Source organism: Equus przewalskii, chromosome 6 (genome assembly GCF_037783145.1).
Source record: "Equus przewalskii isolate Varuska chromosome 6, EquPr2, whole genome shotgun sequence".
Classification (NCBI taxonomy): Eukaryota; Metazoa; Chordata; class Mammalia; order Perissodactyla; family Equidae; genus Equus; species Equus przewalskii.
This window is the reverse complement of record NC_091836.1, coordinates 83,357,448-83,377,839: the sequence shown is the minus strand read 5'-3', so window position 1 is coordinate 83,377,839 and position 20,392 is coordinate 83,357,448. Positions and strand designations below refer to the sequence as shown.

Sequence of the window (20,392 nt, the reverse complement as noted above, 5' to 3'; positions counted from 1 at the left end):
AAATGTTAGTTGAATGAATTAATTAATGAATGTGCAGCGGCCTTGGAGGCAGAAACACACCCAGGATGTCAAAATTACACAACAGAGAACCATTATTCTAGTTGTTTAAAAATGGATCCACATAAGGTCCTCTGTTCTAGACCCCAAATCCAGTGAGAGAATGGATACAAAACACTTTATAAACTGTGAAATTCTACCTAAATGTGAGCAAATTTCACCCTTACTTATTATTTAGCAGCCTTCAGGGAATAGTTTCCGAATCTGTGAACCAACAGTCTGTGAAAACAAGAATGAACTTGGCTCATTGGAATAGGTGGACCATGGAAGGATTAGTAAACGGAAGCAAGTTGACAAAAAGTTGTCCCATAATACAGTGGAAGTCCAGTTTCAGAAAACTGGGTCTGTTATTCATTTCTGTGTCCTGGTTATAAATGACCATTTCTTTAGATGTTTAGGATTTGGATAATTCCATATAGCATTCCAGAAATATGTTACCAGGTACAAAATACACAGGCTTGATTGGTCAAGGAAACATGAAACATTTGGATAACTCTATTGAGAGGCTAAAATAACTGATGCATTTTGAAGTGACCATTGGTAGTAAGCTTCAGCGGTTCTGGAAGATGCAATAAAAATATCAGGGCAATTTGACAAGCTACTGTGGTTCAAATAGATGTTAGTGGTAGCCAAAGTTCACAAATTATGTCAATGAAGCTGGATTCCATTAAGTCAATCAGTAACTAAGGAAATAGTTAATTGAGATATAATCACAAACTAGAAAAACAGGATAAATTAAAGAAGTAAGAGAAATAATCACATTTCTCGATAGTCACATGCTATCAGACAGCAGAATCTGATGTCTGGAAGATAAAGCAGACAGATTTCAAAAATGGAAAAGGAGGTCATGGGCTAGGGCATGAGTAATTCCATAAAAGCAGTCAAATGGGAATCTTTCTGAAAAGCAGATGACGTCCTCACAGAAGGAAATTGCCTAAAAACCACTAGAACATAGCTCCTTTGCTGCAAGCATGCTCTGCCCAAGGTTACACGGCTAGTAGGTTGCAAAGTGGGTTTTCAAAACCAGATTGAATGACACCAAAGCCCACCTCCTCTACAATGTACTTCTCTCTGCTGGACAAGGGATAAACAAGATATGCGCCAAGCTGCCAGGCTGTGTTGTTGCTTACCACCTTTTCCGATTCCAGTTTCAGAAAAGCCACGAGTAGCAGCAGCAGTAAGTAGGAAGCTTTCAGCTTGTCCAGCTCACCTGTTAAGCCTTTATATTAAAAATAAAAGCTAGGTGTTACAGAGGCTGAGGATGAACTCAAACCAAGGAGGTGAAGTTCTGAAGCAGCCAATCTATTACTAAGATCTAACTAATCCTAGTGTGTAATATTCTTACTTCTGCATTTTCTGAGAATTAGAGAAAAATATCTATTTATTCATTCTTTCATTTAATAAGCAACTATGAGTGCTTACCATGTGCCAGTCACTGGAGATCCATAGATTAATAGAAAAAAGATCTCTGCTGTTAAGAAGCTTGTATGTGAGGAAGAGAGAGGAAGAGACAGACAAGCAAATAACTACAGTACAATGTGGCATTGATATTGAGAACTAAAAAAGTTATAAATATAGGAACATTATGTTGTTCCTATATTTCTATGTTTCTATATTTCAAAATATCTCTTCTCAATTCCTGATGTTTCCTTCCAGGTGGAGGGGGCTCCACAAGCATAATAAATACTCTTAACCTTCCTCCACCCTCAACTCTTTCTCTCCCAGGAGAAGAATTTACCGAATCTGACTGATGAATATGAGAAAAGAAAGTGAGCATGTGTAGGCAAGCCCCCTGTTTGTCCCCTCTGTCTTTCTGTCTGTTTGTCTCTCTCTCCATCTCTCTCCCTCTCCTCATAGCCAGCCTCCCTGCAAACAAGATCACTTCTCTGCTGTTCCATATCCTAAATTTTCCAGAGACAGCCCCTGTGTAAGGAAACCTGCAGAAGCCCGGCACTGTCTGTGACTAGGGTTTCACTCTTAGGAATTCTTGTTCATAGATACAAATCATGTTTTCCAACATCAGTTTTATCTATAATAAATATATTATATCTCAAGAGGCAATACAGTGTCACAGTCAGATGCATAGACACTGGAGCCAAACTGGTTAATACCCTAGATTAGCCACTTCATAATAGCCATGTGACTTTGTGCAAGTTACTTAACCTCCCTGTGCTTCAATTTTTCCACCTACAAAATGGGACTAAGAGTGTCTATTCATAGAGTTGTCGTGAAGATTGAGCTAACATATGTAAAGCACTTAGAACAGTGCCTGTCACAAAATAAGTGTTCTATAAGCTCAAATAAGTTTGAGCTATCATTACTATTATCATCGTTATTTTTTACTCCATCCTTCTTAATCTTTTATTTCTCAATTTATTGAAAACTTGGGCCAGAAGGAGAAGTGCTGTTTACTGAGATACTCCAACTCTCACCTCCAACAGTTATGGAAGTTTTAAAAGTCTTACACAGTTCTTAGAGTCATTGCCCTCTTGCTAACAGTTTTTGGTCCCCTTACCGAATGAAATCCGGAAGCTGCTATCAGTGGATTCCAAATGCCAGACAAAGCATCTCAGACTTTAGCCCAAACTGGGTTGAGGTTGCCAGAACTAATTAGTTGGGTCAGATCTTTTAGTCCCAGCTTTCTGATTTTCTTTTCAACCAGGTTGACTCCTCTGATCAAGGCAGGCAGGCAGTTCCTCATCTGATTCTCAAAGATTACTCCCATGTCCTCAGGTTTTCTGCACATTCCAGAGATCCCTCCTTGGTCTGGCCTCTGTATGTCCTACCATGGTCTTTGTAAAGCTCTCCTAGGAAAGCAAGGTTCTTCTCTACCTAGTCACAAGGATTCTTTTCCTGGATTCAGACTTGTCCCAAGGAGTTTAATGGGGGAAATCGACAGATAGGCAAAAATAGTTGTAACACAATGTGTTAAGTACAGTTAAAGAGATATCTAAGTGGTATCACAGGAGCGTACCAGTCAGGACAGGAAACAGACGGCGTACTCAAAAGGAATGATTAAAGAGAGTTTAATAAAGGACTTATTTACAAAGTTATAGGTAGAGTTAGGAATAATTAAGCAACAACTTTGAGAAATTGCTCCCATCCCTAAGCGTGAAGAGGCAAAGAAAAGGAGCTACTACCAAAATCCAGAAAGAAAGCTCTAGCTATAAGAGAGTTCTACCCAACACAACTCTTTCAGTAGATTAATGCAGCTCCTGACAATCTAAGGCCTGAGAGGGAGAGAGTTAGGGAAATATTACTACAATCTTGCTCTCTTCTGCCCTCTGAGCTTCTTCTAGTGCCTTTCATTGTTTAAATCCACCGGAAAGTCAAAGGGTAAGAAAATCGGGTTAATGTTGTCCAAAGAGGTCAGCCTCCAAGGGCACAGGGTTGGTAGAGAATGCTGGAGAGAGAGTCTAGAAAGGCAAAGAAAGAATAGCCCAGCCCAAAGAACAGAGGTACTAATTTTCCCAGAGGACTTCCAAGATGACCTCTTTTTTTTCCCTACTTTTTCTCCCCAAATCCCCCCAGTACATAGCTGCATATTTTAGTTGTGGGTCCTTCTAGTTGTGGCATGTGGGACGCTGCCCCAGCATGGCCTGACGAGAAGTGCCATGTCCACGCCCAGGACTCGAACCAGCAAAACCCTGGGCTACCGAAGCAGAGCACGCGAACCCAAACACTCTGCCACGGGGCCGGCCCCCAAAAATGACCTCTTAAAGCAGGTAATATTTGAGCTACGCCCTGAACAATAAGTAGAGGTTTACCAAGTAGGAAAGTGAGTAATGACATTCTAGGCAAAGAGACAGCATATTCAATAGCTCATAGATATAAAAAGAGCGTGCATGGTATATTTAGGCAAGCAATCCCATTTGTCAGAAGCACATAATTCTTGTGGAAAGATGGGTCTACAAAGACAATTTAGGACTAGTTTACAAATGTTCTTAAATGCCATGCTAAGACGATTAGACTCAGTCCTGTAGTTAATGAGGATCCATTTAAAGACTTTCAGCGAGAGAGTGACATGAGCATACTTAAGTTAGAAAAAGATAACTTTATTGTCAGTATAAAGGATGGACTAGAATAATGAGAGACCAGAAGTAGGAAGATCATTTTGGAAGTCTTTGCAATAGTCCAGGCAAGATAAAGGTGAGTGGCACTAAAGCAATGGGAGTGATAATGAAGCAAAAATTCTAGACCTATTCTGAAGATAAAATTAACAGAACTTGACAACCTAATAACTATGAGGAATGCCAGCAAGGATAGGCTCTAGACGAGCATCCAGTTTCTAGTTTGAGAGACTAGGTGGATGGTGGTACTGTTAATTATGGGAGAGGATTGAAGAAGACTAGGTTTGTGGAAGATGACATAAAGTTCAGCTTTACACATACTGAGTTTGTTGCGCCTGTGGAGTGCTAGTGGGGAAATGTCTAGTTGGCAAGGGCTAATAGATGCCCAGGACTCTGGAGAGAGAATGAAGAGCCCGATATACAGTTTGGGGAACAATTTTTTATGTGTGTGTGCCTATGTAAAATATAGCCACCAGATTTTTCTCATCCTCTGTAACTAACAAAGAAAAAAATGGGATTCATCATATAACAAAATAAACCACAATGAGAGTCAAATAATCCACTGCCAGTGCTCCTTGCCATGGGAAGGGTTTTCATTTGCTTGTTAGTAAAAGAAACTCAGAACTCATAACTTCATGGTAGTTTAGGAATGTTCTCTAAAAAACAAACAAACAAACAACCCTCAGTTTTGAAAACTGAGTGCTATTTGCTCCTTAAATTTAAGCTCATTTATTTTGTAAATAAACTCCAATAAACTTCCATAGCAGATTCATTTTATAATATAAACTCGTATCTCAGTGACATGCAACTGTTCTTCAGCTGAGGCATTTCGTAATACTGTGTCCAGAAAAGTGCTTTCCCTCGTAGTAGGTAGATAATAAATATTTACTGGATGAATGGATGGTAGACAGATGGATAAATGAAAGCAATAGATTATATTAATGTTGATTTTGTTAGGAGTTTGATATGCATAGAAAAGTGTGTAAAAAACATAATTAGGGGAGAATTAGACGCTATCTGGTTTTGCTTCATCAGTGGAAGAAAGCCAGAATTAGACAACTACCAGTTTGTCCTTTGTGTCCAGCTGCCACAACCAGCTTACTTAAGAACTGAAATATTTTCTTCTAGTTCCTTGCTCTGTTACATGATCATGGGTATAGGGTCTCACAACTTTACGTCTTTTGTATAGTTCCCAGAATAATTATTTCGAAATCTTAGACTCATAGTTCTAATTATCTGAAACCAATGGAAATCTACTATAGTATATAATGAGACACATAAAACTAATTGATTTTTGACTCAACTTTATAAATGATCAACATGGGACTTAATATATCTATTAAAAGTTGTAAAATTATTGACTAGACTATTTTGTTAAAATCCTCTTTTCAAAATAGTATTCAAAATAAGTTTAGAAAAAATGTTCTGCTGGGGCTGGCCCAGTGGTGCAGAGCTTAAATTCGCACGTTCCACTTTGGCAGCCTAAGATTTACCGGTTTGGATCCCAGGTGCAGACACGGTTCGGTGTGGCAAGCCGTGCTGTGGCAGGTGTCCCACATAGAAGGTAGAGGAAGATGGGCACAGATGTTAGCTCAGGGCCAGTCTTCCACAGCAAAAAGAGGAGGATTGGCAGCAGATGTTAGCTCAGGGCTAATCTTCCTCAAAAAAAATAAAAAATAAAAAAAAGAGAAAAATGTTCTGCTTTGGTGGTTGTCCTTCTTGTGAAATTTGGAATGAGTTATCAATATACTATATAACCATGTCCCTTCCCTATCTCAATCTTAATGTAGTCTCTTTGTCTTCAGTGGGCACTATCAACACTACATTTTTCATCACTCATCTGGCTGGCCCACGTAACAAATGGAAAAATTTCTTTCCAATTGCTGCCTCTCAAAAGACTGAAGTGCAGATACATGCAGTCTAAAGAGAACTGGATGTCAAGTTAAGTCATAGCACAGCCCAAATACCCACAGATCATATGATCCCTGGGTAAACGGAGCCTAAGTCTAAATGACTGGGTTAAAGGTAACAGGAAGACACAGGAATACTGACGATGCTTGACAAACTTAACCTTTCATTAAATATTTAAAATACATATATTTTATTTATGTCTCTCTCCGAAAGGGTACGGTCCATGTCCCAGTCATCTATGTATTTTTCTCAGCACCTAGCACAATATCAGTTGCCAGTAGAATGAATTAAGAAATTGCCCCATATGTAGTTTTTCCTTCTCTCTAATTTTTTGTTTTATCCAATTTTTCTTTAATGAATATAAACTGATTAATAAAAAAGTAATTAAAAGTCCAATGTTTTATTTGTGTTTTAATGTGTATATTTTTATGCAGATCTATGATATTGTATGTAATATATATCTATATATAAAATCATACTTATAATTGAAGGAAAGTAGGGAAATAGTTTAAAACCGTGATTTGTGAATCAGTACATAATACAATTTCAACATCTTATGATAATCTGTTAGTTACAATACAGAATATTTAAATACTGAATATGTATTTGTGTTATTCCAAAAGATGGCTAGCAAAAACTGAAATGAATGTTTTGGTTGTTTTCCTATGACACAACTGGGTGAAAAGCAGAACTGCACAGAAGTTTCATAATAAAACTCCAAACCACATTAGATTTGTCTATTGTCAGGTTTTGTTACATTCCCCCTAACTCAACCCAGACTCCCTAAGGTTGGCAAAAAGGGCAAAGTTTGAGTCAAAACCACGCCCTTCCTTTGAGTTTTAGGGATGCCCTTAGAATTCTGGGAGAAACCAAAAGAAACTGCAGTTTCATCCTCCAGATGAGGCAAGTCTGTCACTTTCAGTGTTTATTCAAATTTCAAACTCAGCCCAACAAACAAAGACAGTCTCCCGGGAGGGGAAGGAAAAGAAGGGCAGAGGAACCCTGAAGTTCTATTCCACTCAGAACAAAGTGTTGATGTTGTGAGATTCCCTAGGAGAGGGAGCAAGATAGGAAGAAGGTAGGTCATGGAGGGAGGAAGGGCAGGGAGGCAGAAAGGGGGGAACCAAGGAGGAGAGTATGTCGTAACCAAAGATTAGGATTCATCCAATTCTGCGGTCCTGAGCGCCAAGAAAAAAAAATTCACACCAACCTAATCGTGTTCATTTGTCTGCACTCTGGTTCCATGTCTGAAGTAGCTTGCATTCATAAACGATAATTAAAAAGACAATTTAAGCATAGAGTTTTACTCTAAGGAAATAAAACTCTGAGGAAAAAAATCTAACATTGGAGAATTTGCTTAGTTGCCCTACTTCTGTCGTTTATACTTATTCCCTTTAGCTATTCCTATAAATAACACACTAGAAACCAATTTTCATCTCAATTTTCAATTCCTTTTCTGTTTATAATAGTCAGTATTTATTGAGTAATAACCTCTCTTCAGGCATGTGCTAAGTATTTTCCATACTTCTCTGGGGAAATGGTTACTCCCCACTCTTGATATCTCTTTCCACACGGGGGGGGGGGGGGGGGCAACCATTAGAGTAATCTTCCTGGGCTGTATACACCTAATACCTCCCAGGAGAAGAGAAGCAACTTTGATGAATTTGGGGTGTGGATCAGGGCACATGATAAAGATGAAATGTAACTGGTGTTCCCTTCCTCTTCTCCGTTCTCTTTCAGATATTCCAGCCTGCAAAAAGCATGTGTTCTGGTCTGCTCTCAGCGAGGGCAGTAGCAGAGTGATAAAGGTCCTGTTCCTGCAAGGCTGGAAAAAGACAATGACAAGTCAAGTCCAGGCCTGGGCTGGATATTGATCTACTAGGAGACTGTTTCCCGGGAATATTATGCAGCTCAGAAAGGTGAAGGTGAGAATTTCTTTGCTTTTGGCTAATACAGAATGCAGAGATTTCATATGTCTCACTATAGGAGACTCCACAAGGCAAAACTTAGAGGTGTGTGTAAGAAAAATGCAAGTCTGGGCCAGAAAACAAAAGGAGAGACAAAAGGAAAAGTGTATACTAAAGCGAAAGAAAGAAGGTGCTTAAGTCCAGCAGTAGTACTAGACATACCGTAGGTAGAGGGAAAAAGGGAGCAACCTAAAAAGCAGGTGGAACTTTTATAAACTCAGATGACTCTTTCTGAAAAATAGCAGTGGAACAGAGGAAGGAAATATACCACTAGAGTCCTAATCTCTTGCTGCAGAAAAAGATGTTACTAAAAGAAATGCTACTCAAGGCTTGTGATATTCAAAGTAGAAGACAAGGTCTTGAGTAGTACACAGCATAGGTAATAGAAACTCACTAGGCTCTTGGGAGCACAGGTTCCAAAAGCAGCTTTAATTCAGGTCTCTACTGAGGGTGATCATCCCGCTGAAACAACTGTAGAAAGCAGGAGGAAGTCATCATAGGAAGCAGGTGTCTTAGCCACGCAAGAGGTAAAGCCAACAACCCCTGCAGCTCAGGATTGAAGCGCTGTTTGTAAGACATCGTGGAGGATATGGAACTAGACAGCCCCACTCTTTACAGCCTGGGATGCTTAAACATGGGACTCAATGGAAAAAGGTAAAGTAAGAGGTTCTGAATATGTTAGACAGGAAAGAACAGTACTTCACATAAAGTCTATTGACTGGGGCCGCCACCATGTGAAGAATTTTCAACTTTTTTAGAAGCCAGAAGTGTCACAAATGCCACTACATGTTCACACTGAGGCCACCCTTCCTGCCAGCTGCTCCTAGCCAATGACTGAGGATGTGTAAGGTACTAAAGCAGGCCCATTCCAGCGAGATACAGAGCTTCTCCAACAAGTGACTTTGGCTCAAGGATTTCCCATCAACCAGGTTTAAACTTTCTCGGAGCTGCACTGCATTCTAAGATTCTAAGAATCCTTTTCTTCTCTTCTTACACAGGTGTCAGACCAGCAGCATGGTTTGAAGGCTCTCCTTGTCTTCTCCAGTTCCCTTTTCCAATACATCTCTTACATGTCTGAGCCTTTCTTGGCAGTGGACCTGAATAACGCAATATGTAATTGGACAACTTGGCTAGACAAAATTTGGGTAGATAAATAAAATAGAAAATTGATTTTCAGCTTTGGGCACAATATTGTCTCTAGGTTAACTTATTTAACGTACACATCTAGCCTATTTAAGAGCATTCTTGGGCCAGAAATAACACTACTCACATGGGGAATACCAGGAGGACCCATAAAGGAATATGATTAGTGTCAGAGGAAGAACCTTATAAAAGTGAGAAGAGGGGGCCAGCCCGGTGGCGCAGTGGTTAAGTGCGCACGTTCTGCTTCGTGGGCCCAGGGTTCACCAGTTCAGATCCCAAGTACAGACATGGCACAGCTCGGCAAGCCATGCTGTGGTAGGCGTCCCACTTATAAAGTAGAGGAAGATGGGCACAGATATTAGCTCAGGGCTAATCTTCCTAAAAAAAAAAGTGAGAATAGGACTATCCTTATCATCGGCCGATCTCTTCCCCACAAGGGGATAGCCACAGCCTGGTTGAATATAGGCTAAATGGGCAAGCCCAAAGGATTAAGAGAACAAAAGTCTAGAAAATGTTAAGGGGTAAAACTTTCCCCCACCTCCATATTTTCCCTTGTGGAAAGAGCTTCACTAATGGAATACTCCTGTCGACTCTGTGCCAACCCTCTCACTCCTTTCCAGGAAAAAAGGAGTGAATTCTCTTCTTGATGAGTTAGGGAGAAGAATTTAAAAATGCTCATCTTAGCCCCTCCCTACCTCGTTTTAATCTGGGATCCACAGAGAGCATGCATTCTATGTTGCTCCTCCACACCCTATGTTTTACAGAGGGAGGCTCCTACGTGGGGGGACCAGCAGCTTCAGCAGTACCTGATGTATGACTGGCGCTCTGTATTGGAAGCTTATTGTTGCCATACATCTAAGCTACGTCTTCAATTCTAGCCTTCAACAGTTTAGCAGGTAATATTTTGATCACCATCTATGTTCTACTTTTCTGTCTCATAATTGCTTCTGAACTCCAGTGGGGAGAAAGTACTGTTATTCCCTTTTTTACCTAAGAGGAAAGTGAATTATAGTGAGCCAAGTAACTTTCCCAAGATCATAGGGCTAACAAGTGGCAGAATTAGAATTCAAGCAGAAATTAAATTCTTAGCCTCTATGCTTTTTAATTTTGTCATTTCTTATTATAGCTCTATTTCCATGATGAAAGCTTTTGACAAACACAAATTAGAGACATTCAACTAGTGAATACATTAGTAGTGTTGGTAATATTTGGTCTTTTAGTCTTGTATTTATTTATCTTGGATTGTTTTTAAACTTTTGAATTGGCACATTGGAAATCTCTCACTGAATATCTTGACAAAATACTTCAAAAGAGGTTATTTGAAGGAAAACATAACTTCTATTTATCTTATTCTCTCATTTGACTTTTAGCATATGACAAGGAGTCATCCAAAATTGTGTTTGCCCCAAATATTTACATTTTTGCATTGGGAACTTAGAAAGGCTTGAGTCTAGACATTTCAAATAGCCTGAACATAATTGCCAACGAAGTACTATTAAAATCATAAAGTATTCATCTTAAAAATCAAGTAAAATTTATCAAATTTATAAATCTACCCCGTACTTTCCAGGAAGTCATTGTCAGTCATCGGTTCTATTTTGTCCATGTTGTTTTATTATCTGTAAAGCATTGTCGGTTTATGCAATGATTTGAATATTTTCTTTGAGCCTATTTTATAAAAATGAGTGGAGAGCAGAAAAATAAAATGCTAATACTTATGATGATTCAAATAAGGCAAAGATGGAAATTATTAGGCATGCAAAAAGCAGCAAATATTTGGCCTCAATTAAATCCTTATTGGACTTAGGCTGTTTGACTGTTTAATTACAAATGCGAGAAGCAAATTTTAAGTATTTGTTCAAAATGCAGAGATGTAGTGGCAGAGAAAATAGATCCATAAAATTACGAATTGGAAATCAGCATCAAGAGATATCCTAGAAATCCGAATGCAAAAAGAAACTTTAGCTCCCTAGCTCTGTTAACAGGATACATGCAGCTTGTGGCTTGATTCGTCTATGAGGAGAAAAAGAAGACTGGTGCTTAACTTTCTCTTGAGAAAGTCAGTGTACAATCTCGTGTTTGATTCCCTATAAAATCCCCTGAAAATTCACCATTAGCAAGCCCTTGCCAACATTAAAATACATTTCTTCTGATTACTAAATGTCCTTTCCAACAAGCTCAGAGAGTTAGAATTCAAAGTAACACATTACTTTAGGAATTCATTTTTATGTATATTTGGTGTTTATGCATGGAGCATTTGGTATGGTATTAGAACCCTTTCAGTTGCAAAAAAAAAAAACAAAACAGGAAAAGACAACTCAAAACACTATGGCAGGGACTGAGTCAGCAAACTCATAGAGCGCAATTAAAAACAACTTTTCCTTTCCTCCTCACTGCCCATTCTGAGGGGCTAGACATCTCTTGGAGAGAAATCAGACCAGGACACTCCTAGAAAATAAAAGTGTTCTGATTACATCTAGTCATCCAAATAGTCCTATATTGCTAATCTAAATGTTTAGTAATTTAAATGGAAGTGTCAAAATTCCAAATTTCGAGAGATCTCATCAAGATAGCGGCATAAGCAGACTCGGAACTCATCACCTGCCACAAACACAACAAGGTTACAACGATTTTTGGAAAAATTACCCTGTATAGAAAACTGAAAACTGGATAAAAAGAACCCCCACAACAAAGGACAGTCCTGACTGAGGTGGAAGAGGCAGAAATTCCTGCTGGAGAGAAAAAAGTCACCTTCAGGAGCAGTGGAGTTTCTCAGCCAGCCAGGCAAGAGACACCCTAAGGTACGCAGTCCTCCCTGGAGGAGTGAGGTCTGGAGTGAGAGCTGATACTGCTATAAGCATCCTTCAGACTCAGCACAATGGAGATGAGGGTCTTACTGTCTGGCTTCGCTGGCTATTAACTGCAGCGGGGAATATCCCCAGAAAAGTTATCGGACGAAAACCGAAAAGACCCAGGTCTTAAAGGGCCCACTCACAAACTCACTCATCTCAGCAACCTAAAATCACCAGAGAGAAGGCTGACAGTGCTTTGGTGAAAAGAGATTCACCAGGTGGGCTCTGGGGGCATCTCGGTGAGAGGAGGGACCTCTCCGGGGACTGAGACATTGGTGGAGGCCATTGTTCTGACCTGGTCCAGGCATGCTGACACAGACCCTGGCAGATGCCATTGAGGTTTTTCCCCTGGCCTGTTAGACCAGGAGTCTGCCACATCCACTAGAACACAGATTCAATCCAGTTCAGCCAGGGCAGGCAGCCTGCCCTAGGGACAAGCCCCACCCAACAGCAAGCCCTCAGGCTACTTGTCAGCCTGCATTGATTGGGTGCCGTTAGCCTCTACAGGCAGGTGAGTGTGTCTGCTTCTGTAGGGCAGGGCCTGTGTGAGGACCAGGTGAACTGTGGGAGGCATTGGTGGAGAGGTGGGGGCCTCTGTAGTGGGGCAAAGGGGTACGCACCAGGGGGTTGGGAAGCGTGCATGGACCAGGACTGTGTTGATGGTGTGTGTGGTCCTGTGGAGGGTGAGGCTTATCAGAGCAGAAGACCTGTGCTTCACAAATAGCCATAAAAAGGATCAGCCCCACCTTACAAAGCCTGAAACAACTGAATACTCCCTGCCTAGGGCCAGCCCCACTCAGCTGCACTCCTAAGAGAACTGACAACAGCACTGTAGTCCTGAGACCTATAGCAACTGTAAGCCCCTGAGCCTAGCAACCAGCTACACAGGGTACCTACCCAATTAACAGGGAAACTGCAACATGAGTGTGCTGTTAGACCTTGCAGCCAATGGCGCTGAGGCTCCCCAAACTGGATTTACAAACAGCTGGCCAGGGAAGGAAAGACTAGACTCCCTGAGTACCTGCTTTAAGAGCAACCCTGCCACAGCAGAAGGACACAAGTAGCCCACAAAGGGGTCACTCCTGAATCTTTTAGACTGGTGATGAGAGGGAAGCACACTGCTGGGCCTCAAAAGGCATCTCTTACATAAGGCCACTTCTCCAAGATCAGGAGACATAGCCGACTCATCTAATACATAGAAATAAGCACAGAGAAAGAGGCATAATGAGGAGACAAAGGAATACTTTCCAAGCAAGGGAACAGGACAAAACTCCAGAAAAAGGACTAAATGAAACAGAAATAAGCCACCTACCTGAAAAGAGTTCAAACAAAATCTCATAAGGATGCTCACAGACATTAGGAGAAGACTAGATGAATGCAGTGAGCTCATCAACAAAGAATTGGAAAATATAAAAAAGAACCAATCAGAAATGAAGAATACAATAATAGAAATGAAAAATTCACTAGAGGGACTCAATAGCAGAGTAGAGGATACCGAAGAATGGATCAGCGAGTTAGATGAAAGACCAGAGGAAATCACCCAAGCTGAACAGAAAAAGAAAAAAGAATTAGATAGAATGAGGACAGTCTAAGGGAACTCTGGGACAACATCAAGTACACTAACATTCATATTATAGGTGTCCCAGAAGAAGAGAGAGACAAAGGGGCAGAAAATTTATTTGAAGAAATAATAGATGAAGATTTTCCTAATCTAAGGAAGGAAACAGACATTCAAGTTCAGGAAGCACAGAGAGCTCCAAAAAAGATAAGCCCAAAGAGGCTCACACCAAAACACATTATAGTTAAAATGTCCAAAATTAAAGATAAAGAGGGAATCCTAAAATTGGCAAGAGAAAGGCAACAAGTGACATAGAAAAGAAAGCCCATAAGACTATCAGCAGACTTCTCAGCCAAAACCCTACAAGCGAGAAGAGAATGGCATGACATATTTAAAGTGCTAAAAGGAAAAAACCTATGGCCAAGAATACTCTATCCATCAAGGTTGTCATTCAGAATGGAAGAAGAGATAAAGAGCTTCCCTGTCAAGCAAAAATTAAAGGAGTTTATCACCAAGAAACCAGTTCTACAGGAAATGCTGAAGGGACTTATTTAAGTGGGAAAGTGATGACCACAAATAGAGATTTAAAAAGTATGAAAAAAAAAATACCCGCCCGCCCCCCCCCCAAAAAAAACCAGGCAATAAAATCACTGGTAAAGGTAAAAATATAGTAAAGGTACCACATCAAACATCTGTGAGGATAAGATGAAGGTTAAAAGAAAAAAGTACTAAAATTACCTATTTCAATGATAAGGGTGTAATGGATAGACACACACAAAACAAGAGATTATATGATTTCAAAAACATAAAATGTGGGATGAGGGGAGTGAAAAAGTAGAGCTTTTAGAAAGAGGTTAAGCTAAAGAGTCTATCAACTCGATATAGACTGTTATATACATAGAATATTATATAGGTTCCTACATGGTAATCATAAATCAGAAACCTATAATAAGTAAGCAAACAAGTAAGACAAAAGAAATCAAACATATTACTAAAGAAAGCCATCAAACCACAAGGGAAGAGAGCAAGAGGAAAAGAAAGGAACAGAGAGGAACTACTAAAACACCCAGAAAAAAAAGTAACAAAATGGCAATAAATACATATTTATCAATAGCTACTTTAAATGTCAATGGACTAAATTCTCCAATGAAAAGGCATAGGGTGGCCAACTGGATAAAAAAAACAAGACCCATATATATGCTGCATGCAAGAGACACACTTCAGACCTAAAGACACTCGCAAACTGAAAATGAAAGGATGGAAAAAGATATTCCATGCAAATGGCAAATAAAAGAACTCAGGGGTAGCAATACTTATATCAGACAAAATAACTTTAAAAGAAAAACTGTAACAAAAGACAAAGAAGGGCACTACATAATGATAAAGGGAAAAATTCAACATGAAAACATAACACTTGTAAATATCTATGCACCCAACATAGGAGCACCTAAATATATAAAGCAATTATTAACAGACATAAAAGGAGAAATAGATGGTAACAATAGTAGGGGACTTTAACACTCCACTTACACCAATGGAGAGATCATCCAAACAGAAGATCAATAAGGAAACACTGGTCTTAAATGACACATTTAACCTGATGGACTTAGTGGATATATATAGAACATTCCATCCAAAAACCACAGAATATACATTCTTTTCAAATGCACATGGAACATTTTCCAGAATTGATCACATATTAGGCCACAAAACAAGTCTCAATAAATTTAAGAAGATCAAAATAATACCGTGCATCTTTTCTGACCACAAAGGTATGAAACTAGAAATCAACTACAGGAAGAAAATCAGAAAAGCCACAAAAATGTGGAGATTAAACAAAATGCTACTGAACAACAATTGGGTCAATGAAGAAATCAAAGGAGAAATTAAAAAATTCCTGGAGACAAATGAAAATGAAAATACAATATGCCAAAATCTGTGGGATACAGCAAAAGCGGTTCTAAGAGGGTAGTTTATAGCAATTCAGGCCTACCTAAACAAAGAAGAAAAATCCCAAATAAACAATCTAACAGCGCATCAAAGGGTACTGGAAAAAGAAGAACAAACAAATCCCAAAATCAACAGAAGGAAGGAAATAATAAAAATCAGAGCAGAAATAAACAAAATAGAGACTGAAAAAAGTAGAAAACATTAATGAAACCAAGAGCTGGTTCTTTGAAAATATAAACAAAATTGACAAACCCTTAGTTAGACTCACCAAGAAAAAAAGAGAGAAGGCTCAAATAAATAAAATCAGAAATGAAAGAGGAGAAATTACAGCGGACACCTCAGAAATACAAAAGATAATAAGAGAATACTATGAAAAGCTATATGCCAACAAATTGGATAATCTAGAAGAAATGGATAAATTCTTAGAAACATACAACCTTCCAAAACTGGACCAAGAAGAAGGAGAGAATCTGAATAGACCAATCACCAGTAAGGAGACAAAAACAGCAATCAAAACCCTCCCAAAAAACAAAACTCCAGGACCAGACAGCTACCCTGGTGAATTCTACCGAACATTCAAAGAATACTTAATACCTATCCTTCTCAAACTCTTCCAAAAAAATTGCAGAGGAGGGGAGGTTTCCTAACTCATTCTACAAAGCCAACATTATCCTGATACCAAAACTAGGCAAGGACAACACAAAAAAAGAAAATTACAGGCCAATATCACTGATGACTGTTGATGCAAAAATCCTCAACAAAATACTAGCAAATGTAATACAACAACAATACATTAAAAAGATCATACATCATGATCAAGTGGGTTTCATTCCAGGTATGCAGGGATGGTTCAACATCTGCAAATCTATCAACATGATACACCACGTTAATAAAATGAAGAATAAAAATCACATGATCCTCTCAATAGATGCGGAGAAAGCATTTGACAAGATACAGCATCCGTTTATAATAAAAACTCTAAATAAAATGAGTATGGAAGGAAAATACCTCAACATAATAAAGGCCATATATGACAAACCCACAGCAAATATTCCCAATGGAGAAACACGGAAAGCTATTCCTCTAAGAACAGGAACCAGACAAGGATGCCCACTGTCACCACTCTTATTTAATATAGTATTGGAAGTCCTAGCCAGAGCAATCAGGCAAGAAAAAGAAATAAAAGGGATCCATATTGGAAAAGAAGTGAAACTGTCACTCTTCACAGATGACATGATTTCATATATAGAAAACCCTAAAGAATCCACTAAAAAACTTTCAGAAATAATAAATGAATGCAGTCAAGTAGCAGGATACAAAAATCAGTTGTGTTTCTATACACTAACAACGAAGTAGCAGAAAGAGAAATTAAGAATACAATCCCGTTTACAATTGCAACAAAAAGAATAAAATACCTAGGAATAAACTTAACCAAACAGGTGAAAGAGCTGTACACTGAAAACTATAGAACACTGTTGAAAGAAATCAAAGATGACACAAAGAAATGGAAAGATGTTCTGTGCTCTTGGATTGGAAGAATTAACATCATTAAAATGTCCATTTCATACTTCCTAAAGCAATCTACAGGTTGAATGCAATCCTTATCAAAGCTCCAATAACATTTTTCACAGAAATAGAACAAAGAATCCTAAAATTTATATGGAACAACAAAAGACCCTGAATTGCCAAAGGATTCCTGAGAAAAAAGAACAAAGCTGGAAGTATCACACTCCCTGATTTCAAAATATACTAACCATGGTAACCCAAACAGCATGGTACTGGCACAAAAACAGACATACAGGGGCCAGCCCGGTGGCGCAGCAGTTAAGTGTGCACGTTCTGCTTCTCGGCAGCCCAGGGCCCACCGGTTCGGATCCCGGGTGAGGACACGGCACCGCTTGGCAAAAGCGATGCTGTGGTAAGTGTCCCACGTATAAAGTAGAGGAAGATGGGCATGAATGTTAGCTCAGGGCGAGTCTTCCTCAGCAAAAACAGGAGGATTGGCAGTAGTTAGCTCAGGGCTAATCTTCCTCAAAAAATATAAAAATAAAAAAAATTTTAAAAAACAGACAGACAGATCAATGGAACAGAATCGAGAGCCCAGAAATAAACCCACAAATTTATGGATAGCTAATATTCGACAGGGGAACCAAGAGCATACAATGGAGAAAGGAGGGTCTCTTCAATAAATGGTGTTGGGAAAACTGGACAGCCACATGCAAAAGAATGAAAGTAGACCATTACCTTACACCATGCACAAAAATCAACTCAAAATGGATTAAAGACTTGAGTGTACGACCCGAAACCATGAAACTTCTAGAAGAAAGCATAGGCAGTACGCTCTTTGACATCGGTCTGAGCAGCATATTTTCAAGTACCATGTCTGACCTGGCAAGGGAAACAAAAGAAAAAATGAACAAATGGGACTACATCAAACTAAAAAGCTTCTGCCACTGCAAAGGAAACCATCAACAAAACGAAAAGACAACCTAACAATTGGGAGAAGATATTTGCAAACCATATATCAGATAGGGGGTTAACATCCAAAATATGCAAAGAACTCATACATCTCAACAACAAAAAAATCAACAATCCAATTAGAAAATGGGCAAAAGATCTGAACAGAGATTTCTCCAAAGAAGAAATACAGATGGCCAACAGGCATATGAAAAGATGCTCAACATCATTAGCTATCAGGGACAGGCAAATCAAAACTACAATGAGGTATCACCTCACTCCGGTCAGAATGGCTATAAGTAACAAGACAGGAAACAACAAATGTTGGAGAGGGTGTGGAGAGAAGGGAACCCTTGTTCACTGCTGGTGGGGGTGCAAACTGGTGCAGCCACTATGGAAAGCAGTATGAAGTAGCCTCAGAAAATTAAGACTAGGTCTACCATATGATCCAGCTATTCCACTGCTGGGTATTTATCCAAAGAACTTGAAAACGCAAAGGCATAAAGATACATGCACCCCTATGTTCATTGCAGCATTATTCTCAATAGCCAAGACTTGGAAGCAACCTAGGTGCCCATCAAGGGACGAATGGATAAAGAAGATGTGGTATTTATACACGATGGACTACTACTCAGCCATAAGAAATGACGAAATCCAGCCATTTGTGACAACATGGATGGACCTTGAGGGTATTATGCTGAGTGAAATAAGTCAGAGGGATAAAGTCAAATATCGTATGATCTCACTCATAAGTAGAAGATAAAAACAACGACAAACAAACACATAGCATTGGAGATTGGATTGGTGGTTACCATAGGAGAAGGGGGGACAGGCAGAAGGGGTGATTAGGCTTACATGTGAGGGGATGTACTATAATTAGTTTTTGGATGGTGAACATGATGTAATCTACACAGAATTCGAAATATGTTATGATGTACATCTGAAAGCTGTATGATGTTATAATCCAATGTTACTGCAATAAAATAAAAAAAAAAAATTCCAAATTTCATTTAAAGTCAAAGTTCCTCCCCTTGATAAAGTGCTTGCAGTGAGAGAGGGGGCTTCGTTAGCTTCATCTCTTTTTCCCTATTATATTCTTCTACTCTTCCTTCCTCACTCGCTATCACGCTGCCTCTGGATCCTCCAGGGTTAAAACAGAGAGAGGAATAAAAACCAAGGAGCAGGAAATGTCTTATCCGACTGGCACCAATGTACTCTGGCATTGGTTCCCTCTGGCTGTGGCAAATGTTTAAAGCTGTCTCTTTCTGGCTGATGTTCAAAGCTGACTATTCTTCTCGTGGGTGGTTTCATGGGTACTTTGGAGGCCCTTACGTTGAACTACCTGTCCTGGGGGTGAAACATTTACCTCCAACTAATCACTTATGTTTCCTCCCACAGCAGTGGGAATCAGGTGAACCAATGCTCTACTGGGGTCACTTCACCTTTCTGAGCAGAACACTTGAGTGAAATTTGAAATGGCTCCAGGTTGGCTCTCTTCTGCCAAATCCACACCTAATCCATGAGAAACTCACAATCTTTGTCCCTGCTTTCAGTGTAAATGCAACTAGCACTCAATGCAGCCTGGGTTGTGTCTTTCTCTCTCTCTTTCTCCGCACTTTAGACCAATAGCTACAGCTTCTTGTCTTGCCTATCCAAGTTTATTTATTTAAACTTCATCACCACTTCATCCATTGCATCACCAACAGTCGTTTTTAGTACCTGTCCAAAAATGGCTACTCCAAGAATATGAGCATGAGTTCCCATTCCCCGGTCCAAAAAAAGTGTCAGATTATAAGCATTTTGTAGATTATAAACCTACAACAATAATTTTGTACATATATTTTGTGTATATATATATACACACACATACACATATATACATATGTATACACACACGCACAAACAAGTTTCTATAACTATCATTCTTTCATGCCTTTGAAAATCTAAAGGGAGCTGGAAAGCCTGGCACAAAGCTGTTTGCCCAATGAATGTACCAAATTAAGTAAGAGAATATGAAACAATGTCCACTCTTTTCTCTCAAACAAATGTCCCAAAGAGGTAATAAGGAATAGGACAATTCTCCTTGCTGCTCCCAAATAGCTTGTTGATAGCTCAGCCTTTTCATTGCCCAAGACAGTTTTGCCAATTTCCCAGTTCTGGGAAACCACCTCCATCGTAGTAACTGAGATTCCCTCTCCAACCAAAGTTTAGCAGTTCATGGATTCCTCCATCCTGCTACATCTTCTTCCTCTGGTAGGAGGAGTCTAAATGACAGATGTGCCCAGGAAGGTGGTCCCCTTGAGCCTGAGAGAGGACCCACTCACCTATTTGTGCTATGCCGGATGTGAAGCATAAAGCCATGCATCTATAGTGAGGAACCAGTGCTCTATACTGAGAGTGAGAGGCTTTACTAAATTTTGAGTAGAA

At 39.5% G+C, this 20,392-nt stretch overlaps 1 long non-coding RNA gene across 1 annotated transcript in view; it reads left to right on the top strand.

Moving 5' to 3' along the window:
* Positions 1–6,954: 6,954 nt before the first annotated feature.
* The window catches only part of LOC103541674 (uncharacterized), a 39,500-nt gene continuing 26,062 nt past the window's right edge, over positions 6,955–20,392 (top strand). Inside the window, exons 1-3 of the long non-coding RNA XR_011541632.1 lie at positions 6,955–7,116; positions 7,779–7,963; positions 9,913–10,044. This is a non-coding gene — a long non-coding RNA (uncharacterized lncRNA). The remainder of the gene's footprint in view (positions 7,117–7,778; positions 7,964–9,912; positions 10,045–20,392) is intronic.